At 38.1% G+C, this 14518-nt stretch overlaps 1 protein-coding gene, 2 non-coding genes and 1 pseudogene across 6 annotated transcripts in view; 3 read left to right on the top strand and 1 right to left on the bottom strand.

Annotated features, from left to right (window-relative positions):
* zgc:113135 overlaps positions 1–14518 on the bottom strand; it is a 283991-nt gene that overhangs the window by 195608 nt on the left and 73865 nt on the right. The gene's annotated exons all lie outside the window — the stretch shown is intronic.
* LOC141384230 (U6 spliceosomal RNA) lies at positions 1263–1369 on the top strand. Its single transcript, XR_012405286.1, has one exon. It is a non-coding gene; the product is annotated as a U6 spliceosomal RNA (small nuclear RNA).
* Positions 1792–1898, top strand: LOC141384229 (U6 spliceosomal RNA). The gene has a single exon (XR_012405285.1). It is a non-coding gene; the product is annotated as a U6 spliceosomal RNA (small nuclear RNA).
* Positions 2321–2394, top strand: LOC137495123 (U6 spliceosomal RNA; annotated as a pseudogene).

Raw genomic sequence — 14518 nt, 5'->3', positions numbered from 1 at the left:
GTAAAAGATTTAATAACACAGATAAAAAATGCATTTTTGTAGGGAAATGTTTTCTTAGAAATCATAGCATTTTCTATGCTATCATAAATGTTATTTTAGAAATAATAGCATTTTCTATGATATCATTAATGTTATTTTAGAAATAATAGCATTTTCTATGCTATCATAAAGCCCTACAACTTGTACATGTATATTTCTATTTGTTTTATACAAAATAAACATTTATCTTGCTTAGTTGTTTTAAAGACTAAATGTTTGCACCTTGACAGTGTTATTAGACTTATAATTTTTAGAATTAGAGTTAATTGCATCTGAACAATATCTTTTAACCACTTAATATTATTAAGTAAATGATTTAATAACACAGAAAAAAATGCATTTTTCTAGGGAAATGTTATTTTAGAAATAATCGCGTTTTTCTATGCTATCATAAAGCCCTAAAACATATACATGTATATATGTACATGTATCTATTTTTTAGTCAAACAAAATAAACATTTACAACAAAGCTTGTCGTCTTTATAGTCTGTTTTGTCTCCTTTTTTAACTTCCTCTATCCACTGCACCGCTTTATAAATCGCGCTTCCTGGAGGTCCCGCCCAGCGGCCAATCGGAGCGCACGTTCAGTGGAACTTTCTCAAAGAGCCAACGGCACGCTACATGACATGACCAAATTCGGAAGCACGCTTTGTGGAACTTTGCGTCGACCAATCCCGAGCCAGACGTCGGGCCAATCAGGAAGAAGGGAAAGTAGAACTGTGGAACGGGAAGGGAACCGAAGATTCTCCCGCAAGAGGCGAAAGGATGACACGCAAATCCGTGAAGTGCTCCATATTGCTGTTTTAGTGCGTGGGTAAAAGTACAGAAATGAAAAAAGACAAAAGGCTTTTCACGATTCCAAATGGTGCATGAGGATGGGTTTAGCAAATCGTGGGAGGTGCTGCTGGGTCAACTGGAAAGTCTACATGCATGGTGAAAACGAATGTGGGATGCTTTGATCGTTTGTTTTGTTGTGCAACCAATGCACTTCCAAAGCCCTTGCTTTAGTGGGACTTTGCCATAGGCTATCCTGACACTCTAATTTCCCCCTGTCCATAAACTTGGTGACCTACTGCAACAATCAGTGTGCCTAGCACTGACAGGGCCAAAGCTCTGTAGTGCACGGCATACAAGTGGGAACATGGCTCTCCAGGTCCCACCACCTTGGAGGAACATTGCTGGGACTCGAGGCGTACATATGCCCTGAGCCTGTTCACTCATCTGTGCTCGCTACGGTGGCACATATACTAAAATTGGATCGATACAGAGAAGATTAGCATGGCCCCTGCGAAAGGATGACACGCAAATCCGTGAAGCGCTCCATATTGCTGTTTTAGTGCGTGGGTAAAAGTACAGAAATGAAAAAAGACAAAAGGCTTTCCACGATTCCAAATGGTGCATGAGGATGGGTTTAGCAAATCATGGGAGGTGCTACTGGGTCAACTGGAAAGTCTACATGCATGGTGAAAACGAATGTGGGATGCTTTGATCGTTTGTTTTGTTGTGCAACCAATGCACTTCCAAAGCCCTTGCTTTAGTGGGACTTTGCCATAGGCTAACCTGACACTCTAATTTCCCCAGTCTTTAAACTTGGTGACCTACTGCATCAATCAGTGTGCCTAGCACTGACAGGACCAAAGCTCTGTAGTGCACGGCATACAAGTGGGAACATGGCTCTCCAGGTCCCACCACCTTGGAGGAACATTGCTGGGACTCGAGGCGTACATATGCCCTGAGCCTGACTGCTAATCTGTGCTCGCTACGGTGGCACATATACTAAAATTGGATCGATACAGAGAAGATTAGCATGGCCCCTGCGAAAGGATGACACGCAAATCCGTGAAGCGCTCCATATTGCTGTTTTAGTGCGTGGGTAAAAGTACAGAAATGAAAAAAGACAAAAGGCTTTTCACGATTCCAAATGGTGCATGAGGATGGGTTTAGCAAATCGTGGGAGGTGCTACTGGGTCAACTGGAAAGTCTACATGCATGGTGAAAACGAATGTGGGATGCTTTGATCGTTTGTTTTGTTGTGCAACCAATGCACTTCCAAAGCCCTTGCTTTAGTGGGACTTTGCCATAGGCTAACCTGACACTCTAATTTCCCCAGTCTTTAAACTTGGTGACCTACTGCATCATTCAGTGTGCCTAGCACTGACAGGACCAAAGCTCTGTAGTGCACGGCATACAAGTGGGAACATGGCTCTCCGGTTCCCACCACCCTGGAGGAACATTGCTGGGACTCGAGGCGTACATATGCCCTGAGCCTGACCACTGGTCTGTGCTCGCTATGGTGGCACATATACTAAAATTGGATCGACACAGAGAAGATTAGCATGGCCCCTGTGAAAAGGAACCTGATGGATCTTCTCTGTCCCCACCCTGTGGCCCCCAGCAGTCCTCTCGACGTCACATGGCCTTAGACTGCAAGGTAGTGACCCCTGAACCCCACTGGGGTCACCTGAGACCTTGACAGGTGCTCATGCTTGCTGAAATTAATGAAATTACCCAATATGGTAAAAAAATCAAAGGCAGGAACTGGCATAATTAGCCATGTGCTTTCTGGGGTATGACAGGTGCATATTAATTAGCCATGTGCTGTAGACTGCTCTCATTGTATATCATATATTACATAATTTGAAAAAGAAAATCCATTTTAAATGAATTGAGTAACATATAATAATAATAAGTATGATTTTTTAATAAATGTATTACATTATATTCAAATATAATTCTATGTTTATTTGCAACATAACTAAATATAGCTTTTTTGAATTGCATGTCAGTTAGATAAAATGTTTTTATAATCAGGACTTATATTTCACACCTTTTAAGAAATAAAATATTTTAATAGTTCAATAATAAACATACTGAAATATTGACTTTTAAATGTTTTAGAATTTTGTCAATTATATTGACCGTAATGTTCAGGTAACTTATTTATTAATATTAAATAACACATAATAAAATATTTAAACAACTAAATAAACTAAATGTAGTACCTAAAATATTAGGTTGTAGGATATAAGAAATATTATATTAAAATACTTTCAAATTTAAATTTCAGGCATTGATATTTAAATAGGTTTGCCATTTTTTTAAAGTTTAATAAATTATTTAAAAATTCAATTAAATATATTTTAAAATATTTCATTTACATCAATGTTTCCAGTTATATTTACATATACACATATTATTTTTTACTGCATTTACATTGAACATTTACTTAAATTTACAATATAATTTTATACCATTTTTATTTTTACTGTTAGCTAAACTACAGTTTATAACTTGTTTATGAATAATAAACAGAACCCTAATATTACCATCCTTTAAATTACACAATGATAACATTAAAGCAACCACATGAATATGTACGCAGTGTATTTTTGCAAGTTTTATTTTATCCTTTAACACTTGTTTGCAATAAATGAATAGAAAAAATGATGAATGTAAAGTGTAATATAAATATTGTGTAAAGTTATTCGAGTCACAACAGATAACCCACTCTTGGGACACTGTAGCAACTGAACAAATCTTTAAAAAAAGCTGAAATGTACACAGAGATTAGAAATAAAATAAAAAAATGTTTATTTACACAAAATATGTAACCATTTATACTTTTAACATATTAGGGCAGTACAATATAGCGTAAAATTATTTTATTATCACAACAGTTTATGCAATATTTAAAAAAAAAAAAATCACAAACATATGATAAATTATTATTTTATAAACTACCTTCCCAGTAGTTGCTGCTCGGCTATTTGCTAGAGCAGCTCAAAGCATAACCCAGAGCTGTAATAAACACTAATAGCAGAAGTTAAGAAGAAAAAAGAAAATGACAACAGCCAATAAGAGTCAAAATATCTTGCTTATTTGTTTTAAAGACTAAATGTTTGCACCTTTACAGTGTTTTTAGACTTAGACTTAATTTTTAGAATTAGTTATTTGCATCTGAACAATATCTTTCAACCATTTAATATTATTAAGTAAATGATTTAATAACACAGAAAAAAATGCATTTTTCTAGGGAAATGTTATTTTAGAAATAATCGTGTTTTTCTATGTTATCATAAAGCCCTAAAACATATACATGTATATATCTATTTTTTGTCAAACAAAATAAACATTTACAACAAAGCTTGTCGTCTTTTTAGTCTGTTTTGTCTCCTTTTTTAACTTCCTCTATTCACTGCACCGCTTTATAAATCACGCTTCCTGGAGGTCCCGCCCAGCGGCCAATCGGAGCGCACGTTCAGTGGAACTTTCTCAAAAGAGCCAACGGCACGCTACATGACATGACCAAATTCGGAAGCACGCTTTGTGGAACTTTCCGTCGACCAATCCCGAGCCAGACGTCGGGCCAATCAGGAAGAAGGGAAAGTGGAACTGTGGAACGGGAAGGGAACCGAAGATTCTCCCGCAAGAGGCGCAAGGATGACACGCAAATCCGTGAAGCACTCCATTTTGCTTTTTTAGTGCGTGGGTAAAAGTACAGAAATGAAAAAAGACAAAAGGCTTTTCACGATTCCAAATGGTGCATGAGGATGGATTTAGCAAATCGTGGGAGGTGCTGCTGGGTCAACTGGAAAGTCTACATGCATGGTGAAAACGAATGTGGGATGCTCTGATCGTTTGTTTTGTTGTGCTAATGCACTTCCAAAGCCCTTGCTTTAGTGGGACTTTGCCATAGGCTATCCTGACATTCTAATTTCCCCCCGTCCATAAACTTGGTGACCTACTGCATCAATCAGTGTGCCTAGCACTGACAGGGCCAAAGCTCTGTAAAGCACGGGATACAAGTGGGAACATGGCTCTAGGATAGAAAGGAGAAAAGACAAAAGGTTTTTTACGATTCCAAATGGTGCATGAGCAGGGTTTTAGCTGTTGGGATAGTTTACAGTTTAACCCAAAGAATGACCAGTCTGATAGATGAAGAAGAGCTAGAGTCAGAGATTCAAATAAATAAATAAATCAAGTTTACCTAAGATAGTTTGCAGTTTCATCATCAAAAGCCAGCTTCAACACTCGCAATAAGTTCCTAGGCTGCTCTGCTTACAATCACCAATCAATAACAATTATACTCTGACATAATGTCATTTCCAACTGAACACTGTGATTATCAGTTGTCATGGAACAGGCAGATAGCAGCTCATAGCTGATATCTAATGAGAGAGAAAGAGAGTTTTGAGCAATCCAGAACTGTTAATGTATGTTTACTCAATTTAAACATACATTAAACATAACATTAACTTCAATAACATAATTTTATTGTAATCTTTTACTCAAGCCCGTCCTAAAACATATAAAACAGAGTTGACATGCTTTTTCAAAGTAATGCTGTTACAGTCAACAACAGTTTTAGATCTTTCAGGGGTTAACTGCATCCATCAAAGTATTATTTGAGCCCCCATTTATGTTACTTATATATTACTAAAAATATTTAAATCCAACCATAAAGCTGCTTGTTTGCACAGACTTACATGGCACATTTTTTATACAGACATGTCTCTGTTACTTTTACAGCCAAAAGTCAAAAGTCATGGTGAGGGCTAAATCAAGATAACAGTGCACTCACACAGAATCTTATCTTCTAAGACAAAACATACGCTATTCTTTACTCCCATAATGTTACTGTCAGTTTCTGTGCTTAGTTTTTGGCTACTAGACACTCAATATTTAGATTTTAGCTTTTCATTGACAATTAATTGCCAAAGGCATTTTTTATCTTAAAATCGGTTCTAAAATCATTTTAAACCTAAGAGCTTAGCTGAGCCATTTACTGCATTCTGCTCTCATCTGTTTCTTTTTATATCAGAGTTTAACACCAAAAGCAACAAGAAATTGAGAATGAAATCTTACTAACAGCGCTTAGCTTTTGCTTGATTAATCTGCAAACCATCCCAAGATGTGGAAACTGTCCAGATCGGTCCAATCCAGTTAGGGTCATATTTTTTTCGGGATTGCTCCTGGTGCATCATTGATCAATCAACCTCGCCCTAATATTTCTAGGTTTCTTGTCTGACTTTTGTGGCCACTACTATCTAATGGATACCGATTAAGATGTTATTTAAGAATTTATTTATTTATTTAACTATTTCTTTCCTTAATAATCTGACCTACTCTATTCTTAGGATTCGGGCCCTTTTGTCTGTGAAACAGCAAGATAGCAGTGGTGGAACTAAATACAATCTCGGGTTAATTTAGTCCACTACTAAATAAAAACCAGTCCAAGTTTTATTCCCGAGAATGTCCTAAAAACCTCTTACACACCCGTCACTGAGTACTTAACTCTGGGTGGAGGAGGTACACCCCTCAACTACTGTTATACTTATTACTATCGTTATAGGTGTACCGCAAAATGCACCAGCTCACAAGGGGATTCCACACAAAGCTACCACAAAATTTTGCCTTTCATTCACGTCTGAATGAGAACCCAACAGCTTTCCGTTACTACCCACTACTCCACAGACCATCCCTAGTCTATAATATTTTAAATCTTTCTACATTTCTTTTTGTTGATTGATCAATGGTGTCACCAGTAAACAAGTGCCACGCGTCCTCCACCAAAACTGTAGGAATAGTATACAGTTTAACCCAAAGAATGACCAGTCAGGTATATAAAAAAGAGCCAGAGTCAGAGATTTAAATAAATAAATCAAGTTTACTGAAGATAGTTTGCAGTTTCATCAGCTGAAACCAGCTTCAACTCTCGCAATGAGTTCCTAGGCCGCTCTGCTTACAATCACCAATCAATAACAGTTATACTCTCACATAACGTCATTAACTGCGTCATACATATAGGTGTTCTAGCCTGATTGGTTAAAACACAGATAGACTAGGAGAATTTCCACGTGGGGTTTGTGCGTATATTCTGAACAATATCTTAAAGGTGCAGTAGGTGATCAGCCAAAATGCTAACCGCTTAGCATATTATCTTTGGACGGCGGCGAGGGACTGTGATTTAAAGCCATACCCCCTGAAATCGCGAACGCGCGCACCGCGTCACAACAGCAGACAGACAACCCCATTAGTTACTGTCTTTTGCCAGTTAGTTACGCAGCAAATTCATTGGTGTTAAATTTCAAGTGTTGTGGTAATTCAGAGTAAAGTGTTAAAATTCTAGAGTTAGATAAAGGTAAAATAACCCTCTCTGCGTTAGAAGCTGATTTGCCTCCTTGTCACTCAGAGCACATGTATCTACCTTTGTAGAAAACCCTTGTATTAGAGAAACTAATCAGAGTGTCTGAAATCTCACCACACCCTCATTCACCTGGCCCTTAAATTAGTCAATTAGTTTAGTCCACTAAACAGAGCGAATGATCACAAATAAGTGAATTCAGACACCTGCTGTTGAACACCTGCTGTTAACAAGCACAATCACTGAAGGAATAAGAAATTGAAGGAAGAAATAAAACTACAGACACAGCCTCACACCAAACCAACTGAATTAAAACACAGGATTAAACAAATCCATTAAATAATAGTATAGGCAGCTTCACTGATTACAGTTTGACTTCATTTCTGTAAGAATATTTGACAATGAACAGAGGTTTATTTTTTTTAATTAAAAATATTTAATTTGACCTCACCATCATGGAGATCAGAGGCTGCTTATTTGAGCTCTTGAAGCTTTACTCTTATATCCTAATGTTTCTATGACTGTTTTAGCTGTGTTTTTAAAACTCATCAGCTATAGCAAGAAAAGTCAAGAGAAACTATACTGTTTATGCTTAATTGTTATAGATATAATTTCAGGTGTTTAATAAGTTGATTCATAAAAATATGCAAATATAATTGTATCAAAACTGCATGGGACAATACTACTGGCAGTTTACTGCTCTTCATAGAAGATTCAACAATTAGGATGCAATTAATAATTAGAGTGTCATGCACTAAACATTCAAGCTCCAACTTGCTCTTTATGACACACAGGCATCAAGAATCAGGACATGAACCTCAACCGTGGTTGCTAAAAAAAAAAAAAAGCTGCATAGTTCATGCCGCAATGCATGCTGGGTGCCTGCATAGTACAAAGCTCCCAGCATGCATTGCAGCATGAATAAATTATGCAGCTTTATGTTCTTACAATCTCTTTCTTTTCCTTTATTTTGTGTTGTTTTTGGGAGGTGATATTTCAGTAGTGTTTTTCTTTTTTGCTTGATTTTTATTTTTTGTTTGTCACCATCATTGAGATTCAAAGACTAATTGTTGATGTCTGGGTGTTTTTGAGTTCTGCCATAGATCAAACATTCTTATTGTAAATGGAGTTTTTAAAACCTGTTATAAAGTCATTAATTATTGGAGCTTCTGTGGTTTCATTTATGAAATTTATTCATTCCTCACACATAATTAATATGATACTGAAATGGAAAACAAGCAGGAAAGGATGGCTATGATTTCATAAATAATCTCTTCAGACTGAAACTTTAATTTTCTTTTGGCTTTCCATGCTATATGTATAAACAGTGTGATTAACACTAACTATAGCAGCCAAAATAAAAGACATTCATTGTAAGAAGTAGAAGAGCCTGACTAAAGCAGACTCTGTCCTCCATCATGGTGACTTTAAATGAACAGAAATTTTATTAAGAGCTTTTGTTCACATGACAGAAATAAAGTCAAAGGTCAGTAATAGGTGAAGCTCCATGATAAGTTGTTTAATTTGATGAGTTTTTTTTTAAAGATGTTGAAAAAATAACATTTTTCATTGTGTAATTTGTTTTATTTCTATTGATTATTATTTTATTTACAGTTTTTTTTCTCAGTTGATTTCATCTTGTGTTTTTCTGTCCTTAAGTGATTCTGCTTGTTAACAGTTGTTCATCAATAATTCTCAATCCTCCTTTAATTAGACACTTAATTGTCTCATTAACTTCATCCCTGTCTGAGTGTTCAGCCCTCTGTAGTGAGGACACTAGTTAGGATTTTGGTCTGGAATTTAAGGCTTAAGTATGTTTGAATGAAAAATACAGACTATGGGATTTGTTTTTAACAGAAATATTCTGGAAACTGAATTTACGAATGTAAAATGTTGAAAACAGCAGATTACTGGCAACCACTGCTGCCAGTATTTTGACATACATTTAACAGATATTTTACACAATAAGAGTTTGCTAATTAACACTCTGGGTGTTAAAAATTTTAACACTTTCAAAAGTGTTATTTTAACACTTATAGTGGTTCCCATATGAACACTGAGGGAGTGTTAATTTTAACTCTAAGGTAGTTAAATCTACCAAATCTAAAATTTGCAGTGTGAGATCGATAAAAAATACAGACTGTTGAATGTGCTTTTAACAGAAATATTCTGTAAACTGAATTTATGAATGTTAAAAACAGCAGATTACTGGCGACCACAGCTGCTGGTATTTTTCCGTAAAATCTAAAAATGAAAAAAAAAAAAACAGCTAAACGTTTTTTGTGTCACCATTGTGGAGGATAATAGCGTCTCTGTTCAAGTCCAAGATGAACTAAGAATATTTGATGTTATGCTGCATCTTCTTTTGTTTAAAGGTAACTGTGTAGTTACTAATGCAGTCTAAATCTGTTTGCTAATTGCTATCACACATGAAAACATTATTGCATTTAAAGACTTTACATTTTTTACTACTAAGCTTTAATTTTGTAAACTGAACATTGTGTTAGTTCATGAAATATGGTTATTTTTTGTAAATTTATACAGTTATATAAAACTTCCATGTTTTTCACAGAAAGATTCTGGCAACTACAGCTGCTGGTATTTTTTCGGAAATTTAACAGATATTTTACACAATAAGAGTTTGCTAATTAACACTCTCTTGGTGTTGACAATGTTAACACTTTCTAAAGTGTTATTTTTAACATATAAACTCTAAGGGAGTGTTAATTTTAACTCTAAGGTAGTTAAATCTACTATCTAAAATTTGCTGTGTAGTGCCAGCGCCATGCAGGAATTACATTTATTACTTCTTAGCCACACTTACATGCTATTTCAGAGTGAATATTCAGAGTAGCGATAAACAGTATAGCTGTCATTGTTCAAAAATGACCAAATGTAAATATAAAAGCAACTTCAGCTCAATAAAGCAGGTTAGGCTGAAAAGCGCTATTTGCTGATGTTTGTTGTTAAACTGAATATAAATATTTCTATAAATCATTATCAATGCTGTAAAATGACCTTATGAAACTGAAAATAATCACATCAATATTTCACCGCAAGATTTCAGTGGCTGAACAACACGTCTGTGCATATAAGTCATTCATAACACAACACAATCTAACATCAGCTTAGCCTGACTAAAATAGTTTTAAAACTGAACATTACCTCTCTAATAGTAATATTTCCGCCATGGTGTTGTCCTTCCTTCAGCGTGCTAAAGTAACACCAATATTGATTCAGGTTTTTAAAAGTTTTAATTCAGCATTTGATTTCTCCCGGTCCGTCTTGGGACCGCGCGCGGTCGCTTATACAGACGGGCACACGCTAATGGCTTATGCGTGATATGCGTGATATGCGTGAACAGATGCACAGAAGTCCGAATCTACATCTGCTGACAGCTGACAGCCTGACCTGCTTATCGGAAGTATGGGAGATGACAGTCCGACTCTATTTAATTGGATGAACATTTTTTAGTTTTATGCTTTACCCAGAATATAAAAATACATATAAACACATTTAGATCATTTACTGTAATCATTACTATTGGACTGTGAAGAGACTTTTAACCAGAACAAAAATTAGTGATTGTCTTCAGAAATTCAGTTTCTGAAGATAATCACCTACTGCACGTTTAAGCATAAACGTCAGACATCCCTTAGACTGATTAAAGCTGACTCCAGACCTGTGAAACGGATCAACAATCAAATAGAACACACACACTTAAAGTATAATCTGTTACTTATTCAAGGCTGAGTGTACTCTCAGCCATCTTTATGAAAACTGGTTAAAAATTGGTATAGTCTACATTCAGGCAGTTATATTCTTATCATAGTCATTGTCTATCTTGAATAAAAAGTAGAATTACTTTAAAAGAATTAACCGTAAAAACAGCAAAACACTTTAGACATTTTAGACAGTATTAACTCATAGAAATAACAATAGAAACAGTTGATTCCAGTCCTCAGCCCTCAGTTCCACTTAAAGGGTCACGAAACACCAAAACACATTTTTTGAGCTGTTGACAGTCGTATATGTGTCCCACACTGCTAAAAACACTATTAGGACACTTATATTTCACTAAAAAGTGTAAATTGGTTGTTTTTGCGTTATTTCAAGCAAATTCGTACTTCCGGTTTGAAACGAATTTTTGAAGCTGCTTCACGGTCATGACATAATAGCGTGTATTCCAGCGTGCAGACTGGGCGTCTGTGCCAGAGTGAGTCTTATTACGTCTTACAGTGTGCTGCATTAATGCATGAGTAAGGCTTGGTTCAAACCAATCAGCGCGCTCTATTGTGCAACTTCATTAATATTCATTACTGTCAGAGTGTAGACGACAAAGACGCCACGTTGTGTTGGCAAAACAAGCGTGAAGTGTTGCTTTTATAGTTTGCTGCAGTTAAGTTTCGTTTTCATTTTCTCTCTGTGAGAGCGCAGACTCGTGTGGATTAAGTGTACACGACGCGCGACAACAATAACTTACGTGTCTAAGGAGGATTATTGTTTACCTGAGAGCTGTTCTGATCTGCTAACGCTGAGATCCGGAGTAGCAGTCGATTCTGTTCCCTTCTGGAATTCCAGTTCCCCCTCCACGAAGCGTATCCGCTAACAGCGTATGCGGACACAGCCGGATTTGCGGGCACCGGATTCGCTTGTAACGTTAGTCTCCTCTAAATAAAGACGCAGCTCTAGTTGCTGGTGATTGTCCTGTCTCTACAGATTTGGTAAGTGAGCGACCAGCGCTCTTTGTTTATTCAGTTCGTATTTTATTCGTATCAAACAAACTATTGCACCGAGTGTAAACAAGTTTGCACTAACAGTTACAACCAAACTATAACCTCGTGTTGGATTGTGTGACCGGAATAACACACGCGGTTTTCTGACGCTACCTGCCATGTGCATCTAAGTTTCCGGGAAATGCAGAGTTTGTTTTTCTCTCATTCGCCGTGCGGTATCAAACATTGCATGACGAATACACGCTTAGAGCAGTTCCTCGAATCAAATATCTCGTTTGTCGCGAGGGACATGAATGAATACCCTGAATGAAAGAGCCAAACTGCAGTTAAAGTCCACCATTTAATAATTTGGCAAATAATTCGACTACAGATGTCCATGTAAACACAGTCACATTGTCCGCTGTGGGTGTGTGTTTTGACTCTGAAATTCAGCGCGCCCAAATGGACACTCCCATACCAAGCCTCGTTTCTTCCTCCGACACTCCCCCCTAAACAGAGCTGGACACGCCCACTTTTCTGACTTTTTCCAAAGTAGAGGTGTGAAAACACCCTGCTGAAACGAGGGGGTTTCATGGCCCTTTAAGGTCTCTGTGACCTCTGACCTAGTTTGGTGGATTCTGATAATAGTTATAAAGAGATAGGCAAATGCACTGAACATTCTTATATTAAGCAATGTGTTACCTTATTCATTAATTAAAATAATTTCAGTTAAATACTCATTCAAATGATGAAATAATTATATTTAATAAAAAAAAATCATGAGAAACAAGATGATGAGAAAAGGATAAACATTGGTCCATGATAAGACGGATTGGAAAGCAGAAATCCGAATCCTTCAGCAGGAGAACATGTGTTTCAGGATTGGAGGTTCAGTGGTAGAATTCTCCCCTGCCAGGCGGGAAACCCAGGTCCGATTCCCGGCCAATGCAGTTGCTCGTTTGTGTTGCTACTCTTCCAGCTGCAAGTAACAGCCTTGTGGCAGCCACACAACACAAAGCCAAGAAACAACATTGGTCAGTATTGGTGGTTCAGTGGTAGAATTCTCGCCTGCCATGCAGGAGGCCTGTGTCTGATTCCTGACCAATGCAATTCTTGTTTTGTGTTGCTACTCTTCCAGCTGGAAGGCTAACAGCCTTGCAGCAATCACACCCCACTAGGGCAGTAGCATAACCATATCAACATTGGTGATTTTGGTAGAAATCTTGCCTGCCATGTGGGAGACCTGGGTTCGATTCCCTGCTAATGCAATTGCTGTTTTGTGTGGCTCCTCTTCTAGCTCTGGTTGACGGCCTTTAAGCACTCACACAACACAAAAGCAAGGAAGAACATGGGTCAGCATTAGTGGTTCAGTGGTAGAATTCTACCCTGCCATGCCGGAGACCCGTGTCCGATTCCCAGCCAATGCAATTCCTTTTTTGTGTTGCTACTCTTCCAGCTCTGGGTAACAGCCTTGCAGCAATCACACCCCACTAGGGCTGCAGTAAAAGCTTATCAGCATTCGTGGTTCAGTGGTAGAATTCTCGCCTGCCACATGGTAGACCTAGAGTCGATTCTCGGCTAATACAAGTGCGATTTTGTGTGGCTCCTTTTTCAGCTCTGGTTGACGGCCTTTTAGCACTCACACACTACAAAGGCAAAATACCATATTGGTAAGCATTGGTGGCTCAGTGGTGAAATTCTCGCCTGCCATGTGGGAGACCCAGGTCCGATTCCCGGCCAATGCAATTCCTGTTTTGTGTTGCTACTCTTCCAGCTCTGGGTAACAGCTTTGCAGCAATCACACCCCACTAGGGGAGCAGTATAAGCATATCTGTATTGGTGGTTCAGTGCTAGATTTCTTACCTGCTATGCGGGAGAACTTGAGGCGATCCCCGGCTAATACAAGTGCGTTTTTGTGTGGCTCCTGTTTCAGCTCTGGTTGACGGCCTTTTAGCACTCACACAACACAAAGGCAAGAAAAAGCATTGGTCAGCATTGGTGGTTCAGTGGTAGAATTCTCGCCTGCCACACGGGAGACCTGGGTCCGATTCCTGGCCAATGTAATTCCTATTTTGTGTTACTACTCTTCCAGCTCTGGGTAACAGCTTTGAATCAATCACACCCCACTAGGGCTGGAGTATAAGCATATCAGCATTGGTGGTTCAGTGGTAGAATGCTCGCCTGCCATGCGGGAGACCTAAAGTCGATTCCCGGCTAAAACGTGTGCGGTTTTAAGTGGCTCTGGTTGATGGCCTTTTAGCACTCACACAACACAAAGGCAAGGAACAACATGGGTCAGCATTGGTTGTTCAGTGGTAGAATTCTTGCCTGCCACGCGGGAGACCCAGGTCCGTTTCCGGGCCAATGCACCTTCTGATTTTGGTTGCTACTCTTCCAGCACTGGGTAACAGCCTTGCAGCAATCACAACCCACTAGGGCTGCAGTAAAACCATATCAGCATTGGTGGTTTAGTTGTAGAATTCTCGCCTGCCACGCGGTAGACCTTGAGTCGCTTCCTGGCTAATACAAGTGCAGTTTTGTGTGGCTCCTTTTTCAGCTCTGGTTGACAGCCTTTTAGCACTCATACAACACAAAGGCAATGAAAAACATGGGTCAGCAT

This window comes from Danio rerio, chromosome 4 (assembly GCF_049306965.1).
Source record: "Danio rerio strain Tuebingen ecotype United States chromosome 4, GRCz12tu, whole genome shotgun sequence".
NCBI lineage: Eukaryota > Metazoa > Chordata > Actinopteri > Cypriniformes > Danionidae > Danio > Danio rerio.
Note: the sequence above shows the minus strand (reverse complement) of the source record. Positions and strands in the feature narration are given on the sequence as shown.